Below are 20040 nucleotides of genomic sequence, written 5' to 3' on the forward strand. Positions count from 1 at the left end.
AGTAGAACAAATCTTAGTTTGAAGGTACCAGTTATAACTTTCCTAATTTCAATGAAAGATGAATAAACTAGTCAATTATTTTCTACTTCCTAACTTTACATTTCCTAATGCAATGTAATATCAGTAAACATAAAAAAATCATAGACAATTATAGCAATAGTTGAGAAATATATTTTCAACTTTTATTGGCCTTGTCATAGGGTCAAAGCCCTATTTCTTTTATCCATGATCCATGGGTTTGTTCTATATTAAAAGACTATTATGTGATTAAAATGGTCAAGAACACAAAAATCTATTTAGAATAAGTAATAGAATAAGAAGTTTTGTTTTATTCAATGATTTGTCTACATTAAAAAGATTTCTCCTGTTTTTATAGTTGGGCATTAAATTTGACATTTAATAATACTGATACAATTCTTAAATCTAGACAATTATTCCAATTAACCATACACATTTTCAAATAGTAGAAACTAAAAGCCATCATCACCAATACTACTTACTCTTCTCAACAATCCCCATTTATTATACCTAGAATATTCAACCCAGTACCACTTTGTAATGATTTACTGAATAAAATCAACACATATTAAAAAGATCCTACCTGGGATTTTCCAGTGCTTAACCCTATTTTGTCAATCTCCATATCATTCATTAAGAGATAACTAAATCAAAGACTGTTCTTATGGCTCACATATACAGTAACATGCTTACTTCCACCAAGATGTACAGAATTTGCACTATTATTAAATATCTTAATAATCTCTGAAAAATAAAATTTAATCATCCTAAAGTTAGGACCTATTTTCATTTTTGTTTGAACAGCTCATTCTAAACCAGAGCATCTCAAACATTAATGTGCATACAAATTGTATCTTGTTAAAATGCAGATCCTATTTTAGTTGGTAGGTCTAGGGTAGGACCTTTTTCCAGTGTATCCAAGCTATCTAAGCTACTTGCCTTTAGTCACTTAGCAGCCCCTCTTAGTTATCAGATCAGTTGTTGCTACTTGTGATCAAGTAACCTTTATTTTACTTAATAATGGCCCCGAAGCGCAAGAGTAACGATGCTGGCAATTCAGATATGCCACAGAGAAGCCATAAAGTACTTCCTTTAAGTGAAAAGGTGACAGTTCTTAAGAACAAAAAATCATATGCTGAATTTGCTAAGTTCTACAGTAAGAATGAATCTTCTGAGAAATTGTGAAAAAGGAAAAAGAAATTAGCACTAGTTTTGCTGTCACACCTCAAACTGCAAAAGTGATGGCTACAGTGCATGATAAGTGCTTATTTAAAATGGAAAATACATTAAATCTGTGGGTAAAAGACTTAAACAGAAACATGTTCTGATCAAGGGCAATCAGGTTTGGTACTATCTGTGATTGCAGGCATCCACTGGGATCCTTCATGGATAAGAGGAGACTGTTGTAATGGGAAATAGTTTTTAATAACTCTAATGATTGGAAAAATTTAGATTTATTCTATAGCATAAGTTGTAACTATTTAAGGTTCCCACAAAAAAATTGTATTCAAAAGGCAGTTTTTACTCTTAAAAGTATTTAACATTTAGATATTAGTAAAATTTTGCATCTAGATCTTCAAAGTATTTCTAGAAAATTCTGCATAATGTCTATACCTAATCTTATTTTTCTGGATTGGTAAGAATTATAAGTTTGTTAAACAACACTTGCAAATGCTACCTTGAAAATAATTTGAAGTTTGTAAATGTTTTTTCTAAAATACTTACCTTTATTGCTATTCCAAAGTTTCTAAATTTATACAAGCAAATCTAAATGTTTTTTTCCTATAGACTTCTGAGTTAAATGTTTATGAATAACAGAAAATATAACATTTTTGAAACATCTATGCACAGAATTCTCCAAACATAGCAAAAGCAGTATTTCAAAGACATGCTTTGGAACACATTTATAAAATAGACCAAATTTTTACTACTAAACCAGAAATCCAAAAACTACAATAGGAAATTATATACAACCACAAAATCTTCAACTTCTAGTTTATATAGAGACTAACAAATTTAGGTGGTGGAAAATTCTTAATTATGTAAATCATCGTTGTTCAAGATGTGTATTGTAAGATGCAGGGTGCTACTTAATCCTATCCCTACTAGTCATTAGTCATGTAACCTTGGGAAAGTTATCTTCTTTAAGTATTAATTTCCCATTTCTGTAAAACAGAGTAAATTGCTTCCCTTGCCTATGGGCTGTTCAACAAACATTTTCTGCCTACTCTGCGGCAGCCACTATGCTGAAGTGAAAAAGGTCAATTACTCACCGCAGCACTTACATTCTAAACCAAAAGACAAACAGATAATATACAAGTGGATGGACAGGCAGATGAATAAATAACTGCTATGAGGTAATATAAACTAGGATAAGAGGATAAAAAATGACCGCGGCTGCTGTATTTAACAGGAGTATACTAGGAAAGGCCTCCCTGGGGAAGAGATATTTGAGTTGAGACTTGTCTCTAAGATCGTATGAAAAACCAACGATCATGTCTATTTTGTTTCAAATATATTTTCTAAATTTCATTATTAAAAAATCAACTTGCATTTATCCATAATCATGATAAACAGGGATGGCATAAACAACTAAATGTGAAAGATAATTTCCAATTAATTTTGCCCCTTAGCTTAATAATTGCTAATAAAGTACAAAGTTGGCTAATTTGTATATCACAAGTATGTCCCACCCTCTAATAGAGTTAATAGTAACAAAGAAAAACACAGAAAAAATCAGGCAGCAGATGGAGGAAAACTGGAGAGAGGAGAAGAATAAAGAGAAATAAAAGGACTAGATGATCCACAAAGTGGATAATCAACCCATGAATAAATCATGAGTATACAATACAGAAAGATGAAATGATAAAATGATAGATGAGTATAAAGTATAAAGGCTATAACAATGTCTAATATAAATTGAAATGATATTTGGGATGTATTTGAGTCTATAAAATGTATTAAAAATAATTTCATCTGTTTCTTTTTTTTTTTTAATTTGACAACTAAAATTATAATACTACAGATGTTGTTATCCTTATATTTTCTTAGGAGACTTGCTTTAAAGGTGAATTATCAAATTTAGCAACTCCAGTCTTCAGTTTTCAGCTCACTGTGCTCCTCAAACCCCAACCTCCTAGAGATATTTTGTGAAACAACTGTATATTCAAATATTTCTTTGTATTTTACCAAGGACTTAGTTTTTCTGAGATAGAGAATAGAAAAGACATTTCTATTTTCATTTTATTCCCAAGAGGTAATAATTTTAGTGGAGTGGGGGGTGTGCACACGCACGTGTGTGTAGGCACACAAATGCATGCCATGGCTTTTGTACTTAACTTTACCTAACACTTCTCCCCTTTTCCTCTGGAAGCATTTTATCTCAAAGTATAAGATTTAAACGCAAATCTGTAACTATGAAATGGCTCTGGTTCAACGTTATCAGAAAAGGACCAGAACTTTAGGTTATATAAATTCTCATGTTTTTCTTCTGAGATGCATCAGTCACTTGGCACAATACTTCAGTCACTGCAGAATGCCTGATTCCTCACTCCTTCCCTGATAAACTGTTCAATCAGAACTGTGCTGAATATATTTTTAAGTATCAAACTAAAAAGCGAGAATTCAAACTCTGAAAAAATGGCAAGGAGGAAAGAAATGCATTTTCTTTAAAGATATAAAAATACTATTCAAAAGAGGATGATATTATTTATTATATTTTATACTCTTTTACAGGTTTTTAATTAAAGGACTTTCAAATTGACTATATGAATTATCTTAGAATTTCATCATAAGAGGAAGCAAAATTTTACCATACCCTCTTGGGTTTTTCAGCTGGGTCTGAGAATTAAATTGACATAAGGCAGATCCACAAGACAAAAGCATACAAATTTATTTAATACTAATTTTATGTGGCACAGGACTCTTCATAAAGAAATGAAGACCCAAAGATTCTGTTAGAGTTAAATATTTATACACGGAATTAGACAAAGAGTAGTAAATTATGAAAATATGACAAGGCAAAGGGGCTTCAGCGAGGGTAGTTATTTAGGTAGCGAAGTGACTGGGAAGATAAGGATTAGTTTAACAAAGTCTGTTACATAGATTTTCCTCAGCCTCAACTTCCCATAATTTCCTTCTGGTATAGGAAGGATATCTTTTACCTGAAAATTCAACCTCTTGCTTTTAAGAAGGAGAAAGGTCACGGTGATCTTTTTGCACCTACTATTTTTCAAGCGCCTTTAACTCAAAACAGTCAATATGCCGGGGTGGTATATTTGGAGTGGCACATTCTTTTTTTTTTTTTTTTTTTTTTGAGACAGAGTCTCGCTTTGTTGCCCAGGCTAGAGTGAGTGCCATGGCATCAGCCTAGCTCACAGCAACCTCAAACTCCTGGGCTTAAGCAATCCCCCTGCCTCAGCCTCCTGAGTAGCTGGGATTACAGGTATGTGCCACCATGCCCAGCTAATTTTTTTTTTTCTATATATATTTTAGTTGGCCAGCTAATTTCTTTCTATTTTTAGTAGAGACAGGGTCTCACTCTTGCTGGTCTCGAACTCCTGACCTCGAGTGATCCACCCACCTCGGCCTCCCAGAGTGCTAGGATTATAGGCATGAGCCACCGCCTCCAGCCAGTGGCACATTCTTAACTCCTCCTTCAATACGTTCTTTATACTTTTACAAAAGCTTTCAATCTTTAGCTTCAGACAAGGTCCATGATCAGAGCAAAAGTACTGAGACCATTATCTCTTGAGATAATCTAAGGCAGGTATAACCTAAAGAATTTAATGGGAAGAATGTACATATACAATGGCTAACTCTAACAAACTTGGTTATACTGAATATAGATGAAAAATGTATTAAAATTCCTTTTTTTTTTTCTTTTAGAGCCAGGGTCTCACTATGTTGCCCAGCTGAAATGCAGTGGCTATTTATTCACAGGTGTGATCGACACACTGCAGCCTCAAACTCCTGAGCTCAAGTGATTCTTGCACCTCAGCCTCCTGAGTAACTGGAACTATAGGCATATGCCAATGCACCCAGCTAAATTCCTTAATTTTTATTCTTTTTCATGTCAGCAGTGGCCCCATGTGGTCAAACAATTCGTTCACAAAAGAATAATTCTCATTCTCCACACTTTGAAAAATCTGAGGTGAGGCAAAAATATTAAAATATGGGTACTAGATCTCCTCCTCATAGTCCCTGCCCCTCTTCTACCACCCAGACAGACTGTAAGGTCTCCCAAAAAAGAGAATCACGTATTATTTACCTTGGAATCCCTAGCAGCTAAGAAAGGACTGCCACAAAACAGATATTCTGATAATAAAGAATGTTAGCTGAAATCTTTTAGATGAGGGTTTTTTAAGCAAGTTACTTTATTGCTGGAAACACCAAATAAAACCTAGGTACTGTCCTAAAATGCATTTTCCCCTACTACCATTGCTGCAAATACGAGTGTAAAATAGCATGGCTATATCCCCCTCAGTGGAGACTGTGTAGGTCCTGGAAGAACCAAAAAAAGCAGCAAACATATTCAAAGTTAAAAGGTCTCCTTCAACCACTTTGAACCTCAGTTTTCAAACATGTAGATTAAAAGACACTGGATAAGTAAACAATCACCAAGTTCTAGAACAGTAGTCCCCAACCTTTTTGGTACCAGGGACCAGTTTCATGGAAGACAATTTTTCCACGGACCAAGGGAGGTGGGATGGTTTCAGGATGATTCAAGGACATTACATTTATTGTGCAGTCAAACCTCTCTGCTAATGATAATCTGTATTTGCAGCCGCTCCCCAGCACTAGCATCACTGCCTCAGCTCCACCTCAGATCATCAGGCATTAGATTCTCATAAGGAGCATGCAACCTAGATCCCTCGCATGTGCAGTTTACAGTAGGGTTCGTGCTCTTATAAGAATCTAATGCCACCACTGATCTGACAAGAGGCAGAGCTTATGTGGTGATGCAAGTGATGGGGAGCGGCTGTAAATGCAGCTGAAGCTTCCCTTGCATGCCCACTGCTCACCTCCTGCTGGGCAGCCCAGTTCCTAACAGGCCATGGACAGGTGCCGGTCCGTGGCCTGGGGTTGGGGACCACAGATCTAGAAGACACACATGAGAGGTAAAAAGGAAAAATGCCAGGCATGTTATCACATAGAGTTAGATTCGAAGAAAACTATAGTTCTTAAGAATGAAAAGGGAGCCTTAAATACCAAGAAATCCTCAGTATCTGTTGATATCCTACAAAAACATTGCCCCCCTCCCCCAACAATCCATTCCAGTGGTAGGTTGAAAAGAGGTTTCCCTCCTATATTTCCAAATGCAGCTCAGTCATACATTTAGCAGCCATTGTAATGAAAAGGAGTAAAGCCTTAGGTTAATTTTTAAAAGCCACGTTCTCAAGGAAATTTATCTAGCAAAACAAATAAAGACTGTATCCCTTAGCCATAAACTTTGAGGACAAATGCCACTTAAAATTTTCTCTCTCAGAATGAAGTTTATATGAAGTTCTGCTAACAATATTATTTCTCCCATATCCCTTTTTAATACTATAAAAAGAGGGGAATCACATAAAGACCAAAAGATTGCTGAAATTCACTCCCAAAATTCTAATGGTAAACATCCATTGCTCTCTCTCTCTCCTGCTCTCCCTCTCCCTGCCCTCTATCCTGCTGTGTGTGCATGCAATGTGCCTCCTTTCCCAGATTACATCTGAGAGAGCTGTGGGAAATGAGGAAGACAAATGATTTGTTAAATAAAGATAATGGAAAAAAAGGAATAGTAACAGGAGAGAATATGATCAATGAAAATTAGTACCGGTACCTAAGCAAATCATGGTAGAAATCATGACATTTTATGGTCTCACTTTCTCCAGTGAAATAAGCCACTAAAATTGGAGATCCCTTGTTTTTCCACTCTGTTAAAGAAGGCCTATCTTTTCCATTAATTCTACAAATGTCTAAGTCACATTTATGTGTGGCAGCTTATTGTCCCTCCCTCATTCTCCATCCAACATCTGTTTGATTGTGATAATGGAAGAAAGCTACAGGCTAAAGAGAATGTTCATTCATTTCATCCATTCATTTGTATTATTCATCATACATTTATTAAGCCCATTCCAAGTTCCAAGCCTTAAGCTGTGGCTAGAAAATGATCACGGCTGAGGTAAGAACTGGAACAAAGAAGGGTTGCTCCAAACCCAAGACTTACTCCCTGAAATAAGTCACTGGGCTCTCTTAAGCTTTTCCTTTTCTTCCTCTACCCATTCAGTAATCTGGCAGAAGGTAGAGGAATATACATACACACACATACACATACATAGAACAAAGCACGTTAATTAAGATAGCTGGGGCTGGGCACGGTGGCTCACACCTGTAATCCTAGCACTTTGGAAGGCCGAGGCAGGAGGATCTCTTGAGCTCAGGAGTTCAAGACCAGCATGAGCAAGAGCGAGACCCCGTCTCTAAAAAAAAAAAAAAAAAAAAATAGAAAAAAGAAAAGTCAAAAAAAAAAAAAAAAAAAGATAGCTGGTAAGCCCCTGATCCCTGGCAAAACCATAAAAGTTCTCTTTATTCATTACAACACAGACTCAAAGTCTGGAGAAAAAAAATGGGAAGGTTCTACAACCAAACACACTATGAAGGATGGGTCTCTAGCATGGAGAAAACTATCATTAACTTCTCGAGAACATATTTATGGATTGGTACATGGTTTATGAGTTGAGAGATACCTGCCAATAGGTTATAAATTATAAAACAACACTTGAACATGCTCAGAGTGACTCAGTTATAAATGCAAGGTTTCTCTATATATCTATTTGTGACATCTTAATATTTTATGAGGTTCCTTTCACCAAGTAAAAACTTTCCAAGTATTTAAGTAAGAGAAATAGGGAAGAAGCACAAGTAAGAATTCTTCAAACATCTACAAAACAGGGATTCGTGGCTCCCCCTCCCCTTACTATCTATGTGACCTTGAGCAATTTAATCTCTCTGTGCTTCATCTTCTTCATCTGTAAAATGAGGCTAATACCAGTATGGACCTCATAGGGTTGGGGTGAAGATTAAATGAGCTGATATACTGGCACAATGTGTGGCACATAAAAAGCAACCAACAAATGTTAGCTATGGTTTTTGTAACAAATTACCCCACACTTTCCCAATAACAGGATGTCTGACATCACTTAGGATAAAATCAATATTCTCTTTGTCAAAAACCTATTACATATGATTGGTGATCTAACTGTAAAAAGCCACATAATGAATACAGTTACACCAATATGAATTTGTTATACTTATGTGTGTTCATGTATATAAAAATAATCCATACAGAGTATGGCATGAAAAAGTAATCACAGTTAATAGTTAACTTTAAGCATTTTCTGTGTATTAGGACTTTTACATATAATATTTAATTAAAAATAGAATCCCAAATGTAAGTACTATTACTACCTTAATTACACATATAAGGAAACTGAAGAGCAGTGAGATTAACTGCTCAAGTCCACACAAAGGAAGTGACAAAGCCAGAATTAAAGCCCAGGTCTTTGCAACCTCACACCAGAGTTCCTCACCAGTATGAATGCTGCCTTCACAAAGAACTATCCACCCACCCAGAATTCAATTTACATACACACACACACACACACACACACACATTTAATGACCTCTAAGATTACTTATCATGAATGCTGAAAGAAATGCAAACGTGTAACTCATAGAGGACAAAGGCACTTTCATTCTAAGACTATAATCACAGTCTGGTTGACTGAGGAACTACTACGTATGACACAAGACTCTAACAAACAACTTAATTCACATAGCCAGTTCAGGGTTTTTGTTTTGCTTTGAAGGGTTTTTTTAGTATTTTAAATCAAAACAGTTACCTGAAATTATTAAAACAATTTTTTTAAATACGTCATAATTTTTACTTTCTAGGTAGCCAGGCCTATAGTTAGCATACTAAAGTTACGCTGAACATATTTCTATTGGAACTAGTAATCATGATTCCCTTCTGCCTACTTCTACTACTCACTTTCTTTGCTAACTCTAACTCAGCATTCTTCCCCATTTACTATCCAGGACCAATGTGGATGGAGAATCTGAGTAGGATTATACACTGCATATAGATTTCTCCTTCAACATAATCAAGAGAAAACAATTTGAAGAGACATTAAATGTAAAAATTTTAACACTATATTAAAACTTGAGAACAAATAACAAGAAAGTAAATGTGATCCAATATTAAATTATCCTTTATGTGCGTACTTTAGCCAGACACTTGAGGAAATTATCACTAGGCGAAAACAACAAGTCTAATTTCAAGCATGAAACAAAATGCTTAATGAACTAACTGTATTTTTTCATGTTTCCTAACTTTTTAATCCTTTATATTTCACTGCTGTATTTTATCACCGAACTTTAAGAAATGGACAGTTTATTTTAAATACTTGAATTGCTTTGTTAGAATATGAAAACATTACTTTCAGAGAAGCTATCAAATGACCTTGATGATCTACACAACATTCATTATAGACTGGTAAACATTTGTGAAAATTCTTGCTGTGATGATTGATTGCGTTTTTCCTTGCTTCAGTTACCTCAAACTAAATTGCCTGTCATTAAAATGATGACTTCTGTCAACATGGTTTCTTAATCCTTATTCAGTCCTTTCTAGCAATGACAACCTTAGAATAATATATTGTAAGTCTTTATGGATCAATAATGCTCAGTAGAAAACACTGCAATCTACCACTAGGATTTTTATCCCCTTATTTATAATGATCTCTGACAAGCTAACTAGCAGTAAAATTTCTTACTAAGGAGAAAAAAAAAAAAAACAAATAACAAGTAGAATACAATACTATAAACAGTATATGCCAATCTAAACAAGTTAAGAATTTTGACTGAAGCTCAATGTTAGCAAAATGCTTTTATTCTAAAGTAGTTAATGACTGAGATGTCATCTGCAGACTGCTCAAGAAAAAAATTATTATTCAGGCCCTTAGAAATGATTTATGTAAAAAGGCTTCTCTACAGTGTCAGAAACAGAAAACTTCCACTTAAACACCATAAAACATAAGCCTACATGCACACCCTGGTTAATTTTTTTTCCATAGGCAATTAGAAGACTTTTTTTTCATTTAATCTATATTTAGATTGTACCTTAGACATCTTATGTGAGAACAAGATTATAATTGTCTCTAAACACTACAATTTAGATGCTTTCATTTAAATCAAGAATTACTTAAAATGCCATTATATCAACGAAAACAGAGTCATGACGCTCTTTTACAATTGACATTGCCTCTTTTATATAAGGAGTTATTTAACGATGCCTTCTCTAAATATGCACGTGTTTTATCATTTATTAAACTTAACTAACCTGAAATCTTTGACAGAACTGAACTGTAGGGGAAATTTTTCAACAAGCTAGCAGTTTACCATATTTTTTCTCCCAAACTACTTAACTACTGAATGAGAAGAAGTAATTTGTTTCTACTAATGGGCATTAAAAAAAAAATCAGACTTATTTTTAGAGAAGAATTAACTTTATGAACTTATCACTTTAGATTAAACTTACTGGGAAAAAAAAAATGTCACCTCCACACATTCTTTCTCAAGAAACTACCGGAGAAATTAAAATTGAAGAGGTAAAACAAGTAAGAGGAAAATACAGAAACCAAGAAAAACAGAGACCTAACATAGAAAAGAGACAAAAGAAACCTAAATTGAAGCAGGAAGACTGAAGGTTCCAAGAGGAATATCTCTAAGAAAAAAAAAAAAAAGACTTACTATGTTATTAGTTTGATTACATTGAAAACAGTTTAGAGTTCTGTTAGAGTTGAAAGTAAGAATTAATAACTAGTACAAAGAAAACTAAGCAAATGGAAGAAAGATATTAATTCCCCCTAAAAATACAGGCATACTTCAGGCATATTGCAGGTTCAGTTTCAGACCAATGCAATAAAATGAACAACAAAGTCAACCATACAAATTTTTTGTGTCCCAATGCATATAAAAGTTATGCTTACACTATCCTGCAATTTATTAAGAGTGTAACAACATCACATCTAAAAACTAATGTATATACCTTAATTAAAAAAATACTATATTGCAAAAAAATGCTAGCAATCATCTGAGCCTTCGGCAAGTTGTAATCTTTTTGCTGGTAGAAGATCTGGACTCAATGTTATGGCTGCTGACTGATAAGGGTGGTGGCTGCTGAAGGTTAGGGTGGCTGTGGTAATTTCTTAAAATAATGAAATTTGCCACATCAATTGACTCTTCCTTTTATGAAAGATTTCTCTGTAGCATCCAATGCAGTTTGATAGCCTTTTAGCTACAGAATTTCTTTCAAAATTGGAGTCAATCCTCTCAAACCCTGCCACTGCTTTATCAACTATGTTTATGTAATATTCTAAATCCTTTATTGTCATTTCAATAATGTTCATAGCATCTTCACCAGGAGTAGATTCCATCTCAAAAAAACCTTTTTCTTTGCTTAACCATAAGAAGCAATTCCTCATCCATTCACGTTTTATCATGAGACAGCAGCAATTCGGTCACATCTTCAGGCTCTCATTCTAATTCTATTAATAGTTCTCTTGCTATTTCTACTACATCTGCAGTTACTTCTTCCACTGAAATCTTGAGCCCCTCAAAGTCATCTATAAGCGTTGGAATCAACTTCTCCCAAACTCCTGTTAATGTTGATATTTTGACCTCCTCCCATGAATCACAGATGTTCTTAATGGCATCTAGAATGGTGAGTCCTTTCCAGAAGATTTTCAATATACTTTGACCAAATCCATGATAGGAATCACTCTATGGCAGCTGTAGCCCTTAAGAAATGTGTATCTTAAATAACGACTTAAAAATCAGAACTACTCCTTGATTCACAGACTGCAGAATGGGTGTTGTGTTAAAGGCATGAAAACAACATTATCTCCTAGTACATCTCCATCAGAGTTCTTGGGTGATCAGGTACATTGTCAATGAGCAGTAGTATTCTGAAAGGAATTTTTTTTTCTGTGCAACAGGTCTCAACAATGGGCTTAAAAATATTCAGACAACCATGCTGTAAACAGATGTGCTGTCATCCAAGCTTTGTTGTACTATTTCTAGAGCACAGACAGAATAGATTTAACACAATTCATAAGGGCCCAGGATTTTCAGAATGGTAAATAAACACTGGCTTCAACTTAAAGTTACCAGCTACATTGCCCCTAACAAGACATTAGCCTGTTCTTTGAAGCCAGGCATTGACTTCTCCACTCTAGTTGTGAAAGTTCTAGGTGGCATCTTCTTTCAACAGAAGGCTGTTTTGTCTACACTGAAAATCTGTTGTTTAGTATAGCCACCTTCTTCAATTCTCTTAGTTAGATCTTCTGGATAACCTGATGCAGCTTCTACATTAGCACTTGCTGCTTCACCTTGTACTGTTACATTATGAAAATAGCTTCTTTCCTTAAACCTCATAAACCAACCTTCGCTAGCTTCCAACTTTTCTTCTCCAGCTTCCTCACCTCTCTTAGCCTTCAGAGAACTGAAGAAGGTTGGGTCTTTGCTTTGGATTAGGTTTTGGCTTCAGGGAATGTTGTGGCTGATTTGATCTTCTATCCAGACCACTGAAACTTTCTCCATATCAGCAATGAGGCTGTTTTGCTTTATCATTCATGTGTTCACTGGAGTAGCACTTTTAATTCCCTTCAAGAACTTTTCCTTTGTATTCACAACTTAGCTAACTGACTGGCACAAGAGGCCTAGCTTTAATCCTATCTCAGCTTTCATATGCTTTCCTTACTAAGCTTAGCATTTGTAGCTTTTGATTTAAAGTAAGAAACATGGGACCCTTCCTTTCACTTGAACACCTAAAGGCCATTGAAGGGTTATTAATTGGCCTAATTTCAATATTGTTGTATCTCTGGGAATAGGGAGGCTCAAGGAGAGGAAGATACGCCTGGTCAGTGGAGCAGATAGAACACATACAACATTTATCAATTAAGTCTGCTGTCACATGGACACAGTTTGTGATGTCCCAAGCAATTATGATAATAGCATCAAAATTACCAATCATAGATCACCATAACAGATATAATAATGAAAATGTTTGAAATATTAGAAGAATTAGCAAAATGTGACACAGAGACATGAAATAAGTACATGCTATTAGAAAAATGGCACCAATACAAGTGCTTGATGCAGGGTTGCCACACACCTTCAACTTGTAAAAAACACAGTTATCTGTGAAGTGCGATAAAGTAAAACACAATAAAACAAAGTATTCCTATAGATAAAAACAAGTTACAAAAGGGAGGAAAACCTGAACATAGCACATTACAGAGCTCTGTTGTCAGTATTCACATAGTCATATTAGTGTGACAATAAATACTGAAAAGATGGGAAGAGGAAAAAAAAGTCATTTGCATTCATAGTAGAAAGGCACTACGTAATTAAAACCGAAAAGTCAGTAAATGGCAGCATGAAATTTGGGTGGGGGAATACAGAGGTAAATAAAAGAGGAAAAACAACAAAAAGTTGAAAGCAATTGTCTCTGTGGAGAAGACTAAGGATTGGAGAGAGAGAGAGCCAATCTTCACTTTAAGCCTAACAAACTGACTTATTATACTATGTACACTTACTACTTTGATAAAAATTTAAAACTGCTTGAATAAAGTAGAGCTATATGAATCAACACTGATAATATCTCAAAAAGAATGTTGGACAAAAAAGGAAATTGCAGAATGTTAAGCTCACTATTGATACTATTAATACCAAGTTTAAAAACAGAAAACCAAAGCAAAAAGAGGGAAATGTGTAGACTTTGAAGCTAGGCAAACTGGAACTCCTCTACTTACTAGTAACAATACCGTGGGCAAATGACTTACCAGCCCTTGCCTCAGTTTTCTCATATGCAAAATAGGGATAATGATAATATCTATATGATTATGCTATCTTGTGGATTAAATGATATAATGCACACAAAGTACCTGGTTTATAGTATACACTGATAATATGTGTTATTATTTTTTTTTCTTCACCTTTCAACTTTTTTACTTTTTAAATGTAATTCAAAAACTTTTTTCAAAAATGTTAAAAACTTCCTTGAACTAGAAAGTTGCATCTATTATCTATTAGTTAGTATCCAAAGAATAGCTCAGCCTCAGTTACGTCTGCTCTGTGCTGATATCACACACAAATAAACAATGGACAGAAACGCAAAGAATTATCAGTTTGAAGAGGTGACCTGACCTCTTCCTCTACTTTTATTCCTTCAAAATATATTGGCCACTCATTATGTTTCAGGGAATAATGTAAGACGATATGCAGGGAGCCACGCATGGTAGCTCACACCTGTAATTTCAGCACGTTGGGAGGCCACGGCAGGATGATCACTTGGAACCAAGAGTTTGTGACCATCCTGGGCAACATAGTAGGACCTCGTCTCTACCAAAAAAATTTTTAAAAAATTAGTCAGGCATGGTGGCATGCACCTGTAGTCCTAGCTACTCTGGAGGTTGAGGTGAGAGGATCATTTGAGCCCAGGAGTTCTAGGTTACAGTGAGCTATGATCGTGCCAGTGTGCCCCTGCTTGAGTGACAGATCAAGACCCTCTTAAAAAAAAGTATGTAGACTATAAACATGAAAAATGCATACTTTCTATGCTCAAATAGCTTACTGTAATCAGAAAAGGGAAGCAGAGAGGCAAGAAAATGCAGTGTGATACATATGTCATGGCTTTGAAGTCAGGCAGTCTGGGGTTCCAATCCTGCAATTGCGTTTTGGGGAAAATTTATTGAACTCCAACCTCCAGTTGCTATGTAAAATTCGGAATAATAGAAATTGCCTTGCAGTGTTACCTAAGGGTCAAGATAACATCCTTAAAGCAACTATCATGTGACATACAGTTGATGCTCAATATTTGGTAAACTCTTGGCCCTATTAGAATTATTGTAGAAGATATCTTCAGAAAGGGAAAATTCAGGGGAACCCCTTTGTACATGTGGGTGTTACTCTGTAAAACTTTCATAAAAAGATACAAATAAATGCTATACAAATTGAAAATGAGAGAATTCACTTTTAGATAAGAGAGACAAGGGAATAGTTTTTGTGGAGATACTGGCATTTTAAATACCATGTTCCATACATCCTAAAACATACATTTTCATGTCTTAACATCTTTGAAACAAGGTATATCTGATAAGGATGTTGTGTCAATTTAATTGGCAATATTTTTTCTTAGTGGTACATAAATTAATCATATCTTAGATGTAGTGAAGTACAGCCCACAGGGATGAAGAGAATTACTAAAAACACAGAGCCATGCATGTTAGCACATATAGCTCAGGTTGGCTGGCATGTAATTGCACACAAAGAGGAGTTAGGAAGCAAGGCTGGAAAGGCATATTGTCTCATTAGTTATTTTTCTACCCTCTGTGCCATTATCACATTAGTTTAATCTACTGTTGCTTTATGGTAAATCTTGGTATTTGGTCAGATGAATTTACCCTTAGTGTTCTTCAAAATTATGTAGCTCTTCTTGGCCTTACTTTCCCATGTCAATTTTAAATCAGATTGTCAAATGTTGTAAAAAAAAATTAGGATTTTATTGAAATTATTTTGAACTTAATGGATTAATTTTGGGAGAATTTCTATTATGTTTTCACATCCCAAAATGTAGTACCTCTCTCCATTTATTTAGATCTTACGTCCTTCCACAAAGTTGTATGATTTTTTTCCATAAAGGTCTTGCACATCTTTTGTTGGATTTACTCCTTGGTACTTTACTTTGGGGGTTGTTATTTCAAATGGTGTCTGAATTATAATCTGCAAACTCATGGCATATTCAGCAATCTCAACTGTAAATGGTGATATGATTAATGTTAATATGTTTAATCTTGCTTTTCTGTATGTTGATATGTATCACAATTTAAAAATCAATAAACATTTCCATGATCTACAGAATATTAAAACTGTACAAGTCGAAAAAAATGTTCATAACACATATGCAATTTCAGTTAAGACAATTAAAGAACTGATCTAAATTGTCCTAGAAAGAACACAGCATCTAAAACCCATACTCATGTCTAATCTTATACAATACATATGAAATGTTGGATTATTAAATATTGGACTAGTCCCATTTCTGCAACCTTAAATGATATGAGTGGTAATGATATCAAAACAATTATTCTCACCTACTTTAGTGATTATATTCTATCAACTCTCAATTGCCCACACCAACAGAGAGAAACATTGAACACATGCAACAGAAAACCGCATCCCTAAGTTTGTAAGTAGCCAGATACAGCCAGGTTATCATCTGCTCTCCTTTCCCTTCAGACAACTTCATTGATCACAGGACAGTTGGTGGCAGAGAACTGAAATTTACTGGCAGTAGAAATGAATCCCAGACAGCCACCTTAAAGTGTGAAATAGACTATACACAGACATTTATTATTCCAAAATTTCTCTAACCTAAGTTCTAAATTCTCCTTTATCTCAAGTCATTACTTTATCCTTTTTTAGAGGGCCATTAACCAATTAAAGAACAAAATTGATGAAGTGAGATTGAGACCAGTATGCTAACTTCCAAATCTCTATATTCTGGGCTCCAGACATTTGGACATCCAACTGCCTACTTGGATATTCCTATGCAAGTGTTCTCTGACGTCTGAAATGAAACACGTTTACTACTGAAGTCCACCCCGCTTTCAAAACTATATCTTCTTTCCATCAGTCCTTATGTCAGTGAGTAGCAGCTCAAGACAGAAAGTTAGAATTTGGTCTTGAGTACTGTAAAGACATTCTGAACCCCAATATCCAAGACCTGCGCTGGCTGACTCTACTGCCTTAATACCCTCTCTCTCCACCCTCTCTACCACCGCCTCAGTTCAAGTGGTCATCATTTCTTTCTTTCTTGGTCTTTCTACCCTTGTCCTCAACAGAATAACCAGAATGATGTTCCAAAAGTGTAAATGGGTACATGTTACTCTCCTGCTGAAAATTCTTTAATGTCTCCCCAATGCTTAAAGGATAAAATCCAAGATTCTCAGCATAATATCCAAAAAAGATTTATAGCCTACATCTCCAGGTAGCCTCATGATCCATAGTCCCCTTTTCCTGACCTTGCTCTTTAAATGCCTCTAACACCTTTGCATATACTGCTCCCTCAACCTAAAATCTCTTCTTTATTTTCTATTATCCACCTGGACATATTCTTCAATTCTTTATAAATTAGCTGAGGTATCATCACCTCACAAAAACCATCTCTGAATCCCCAAGAAAACTGAGCAATGCTCTACATTTTTTTTTTGAATCATGACTTATCACACAGCATTTAGAACATTTCATTTTAATTCTCTATGAATGTGTCTTTTTCCTCCTAAATAATATTTCATTGAGAAATATCCAGACTTAGCATAGTGTCAGGATTTATAGACATTGGAAAATACTTGTTTAATAAACACAGTACACATTTGTATTAGTTTCTTATTGATCTGAAAATATGGCTATTGCTGACACTTTAAAATTAAAATATTTCTTGATAAGAATCATAATTTATAAGGATGATTTTCATTAAACAGTGAAACATTGTTATATTAATGAGTTATATATAAAATTAAAAAATTTTACACTAATTTTAAATGGCATAGTCACTTATGAAACTACTTAAAATTTTCTAATTGAAAACAAAGTATGAAAATTATAAATCCCATAATTAAAAGATGTTTTCAAATATGGGGAGAAGCACAATTTTGTTCCTGGAAAATAATATGGGAATACTTCTGTGTTTCCTTTATAATTTCCCTAAACTTGAAGTCTCTACTTGATTCTGAGCATGGAACTTTTAAGAAATCATATATGATTTTCAAAACAAAAAATTTAATTTTCAAATTTTAAGTCTAAAATAAAGACCATATTCATCCTTGAATATTTAATTAACTTCCCAAAATAAATCAGACTTGCTTACCAAATCATGGTATATTTTATAATCAAAAGATAAAACAACATAAACAGTAAACAGAAATCCATTTGCAGTTCAGTTAATAAGTGTACCATGAGAGGCCGGGCGCGGTGGCTCACGCCTGTAATCCTAGCACTCTGGGAGGCCGAGGCGGGTGGATCGCTCAAGGTCAGGAGTTCAAGACCAGCCTGAGCAAGAGTGAGACCCCGTCTCTACTAAAAATAGAAAGAAATTATATGGACAACTAAAATATATATATACAAAAAATTAGCCGGGCATGGTGGCACATGCCTGTAGTCCCAGCTACTCGGGAGGCTGAGGCAGTAGGATCGCTTAAGCCCAGGAGTTTGAGGTTGCTGTGAGCTAGACTGACGCCACGGCACTCACTCTAGCCAGGGCAACAGAGTGAGACTCTGTCTCAAAAAAAAAAAAAAAAAAAAAAAATAAGTGTACCATGAATTATTTAAAAACACTATCAACAGTAAGGATCTCACTCAGGAGATTGCCAATGCTTAAAGAATAAAACCCAATCCACTACACTCAGGACTAATGTATTTCAATCATCAAGAGAAAAAGATTCAAGGCAAACAAAATATTAAACCCATACAGATTGTCAAATTTATATTTATTTCTAACATAAGCATTCAATCATAGAAAACAATACATGTCAATGATTTTTTTAAAGTTCTACAATATGTATACACTTACTGATATTAGTGTGCAAAATATAGAATCCAACCCAAAAAAGAATCAAATTTTCTTTTACCCTATTGTCTGAAGTATGTATTTTTTATAATTCCTACAAGTTATAGGCTCCTAAAAAATAGAAGCCTACACAAAAACTTTGTTTTATAATCTAAGTTAATATTAACATTATTCAGTGATTCTCATTCATTATTAATATTTTTATGAATTTTTGAGAACTGTCTAGGTTCAGAAGCATATATCCTAACGGAGGCTTTTAACCTTCATCTTATGGTGCCAAATGATGAATAAAAATCTCAAACTTAAGAAATCAATCTTTCTCTCTCTCTCTCTCCCCCCCCCCGCCCCCCTGACATTTCCTTATGTACTCATTCATATCCTCCCTCCAAATCAGGAAGCAAATTAGGAAAATCTTTACTTCAAATTTGGCTAGAAGTGATGAGAAAATTCATCAAGACAATAAAGAAGGGAAAAAGTAAAAAAAAAAAAAAAAAAAAAACAAACTAATCTAAGACACTGTCGGTCACAAGCAAGTCTATTTCTACAGTAAGCCGTGTTACAGGATTGACTTACTTCAGATATCCCACAGTTGTCCTTTAAAGATGCCTACTGACATTACTACATTCAGCCTATCTGTTTAAACAATGCTTATGCTAGGTCCTCATTTTGAAATTAAAAGTCTACTTATAAAGATAAGGTGCCAATTTCTGGCATATTTTAAGTTTTTAACAGTATTGTCTCTATATTTCCAAAACCCTCACATTTGGTTAACAGCTATTTAAAGTGACATTAACACAGCAACAACTGTAACAAAAGATAATATAATTATTTATATATGTGTGTGTATGTGTCCAATTTTTAAATTCTGCAGGATGTATTTACCAAACTTTATATAATTCAATTCTCACTTACTAAAATTTTAAACAAAATAGTTTTCGGAGAGTCAACAAAAGATTTTGAATTAACATTAAACTGCAATACTTTATTGAAAAAAAAATCTTTAAGAATTTTGTTTCAAATTTGTGTACCTTTCCAAATTTTGAAATATTAATTGTTCATTTTAATTTTATTTCTAAAATATTAAAAATAATAACATTTATTGAGCATTTACTGTGTACTAGGCACTGTTCTAAGCACATTACATATATCAACCATTTAATCCTCACAATAATCCTATGAAGTAGGTACTATTATAATTCCCATTTTACTGAAAGGAAAACTGAAGAGATGAGGAATTAAGTAAATTACTTAAGGAGACTAAGTAGAAGACCTGAGATTTGAACCCAGACAGTCTTGCTCCAGAGTCCATGCTCTTTACTGTAAGTTATACAGCCTCTTTCATTCCAAAGATT

The 20040-nt window shown here is 34.5% G+C and overlaps 1 protein-coding gene across 2 annotated transcripts in view; it reads right to left on the reverse strand.

Annotated features, from left to right (window-relative positions):
* Window positions 1-20040, reverse strand: part of FBXL17 (F-box and leucine rich repeat protein 17) — a 490961-nt gene that overhangs the window by 380686 nt on the left and 90235 nt on the right. The window lies entirely within an intron of this gene.

The sequence above is a fragment of the Eulemur rufifrons genome, chromosome 17 (assembly GCF_041146395.1).
Source record: "Eulemur rufifrons isolate Redbay chromosome 17, OSU_ERuf_1, whole genome shotgun sequence".
Taxonomy (NCBI): Eukaryota; Metazoa; Chordata; class Mammalia; order Primates; family Lemuridae; genus Eulemur; species Eulemur rufifrons.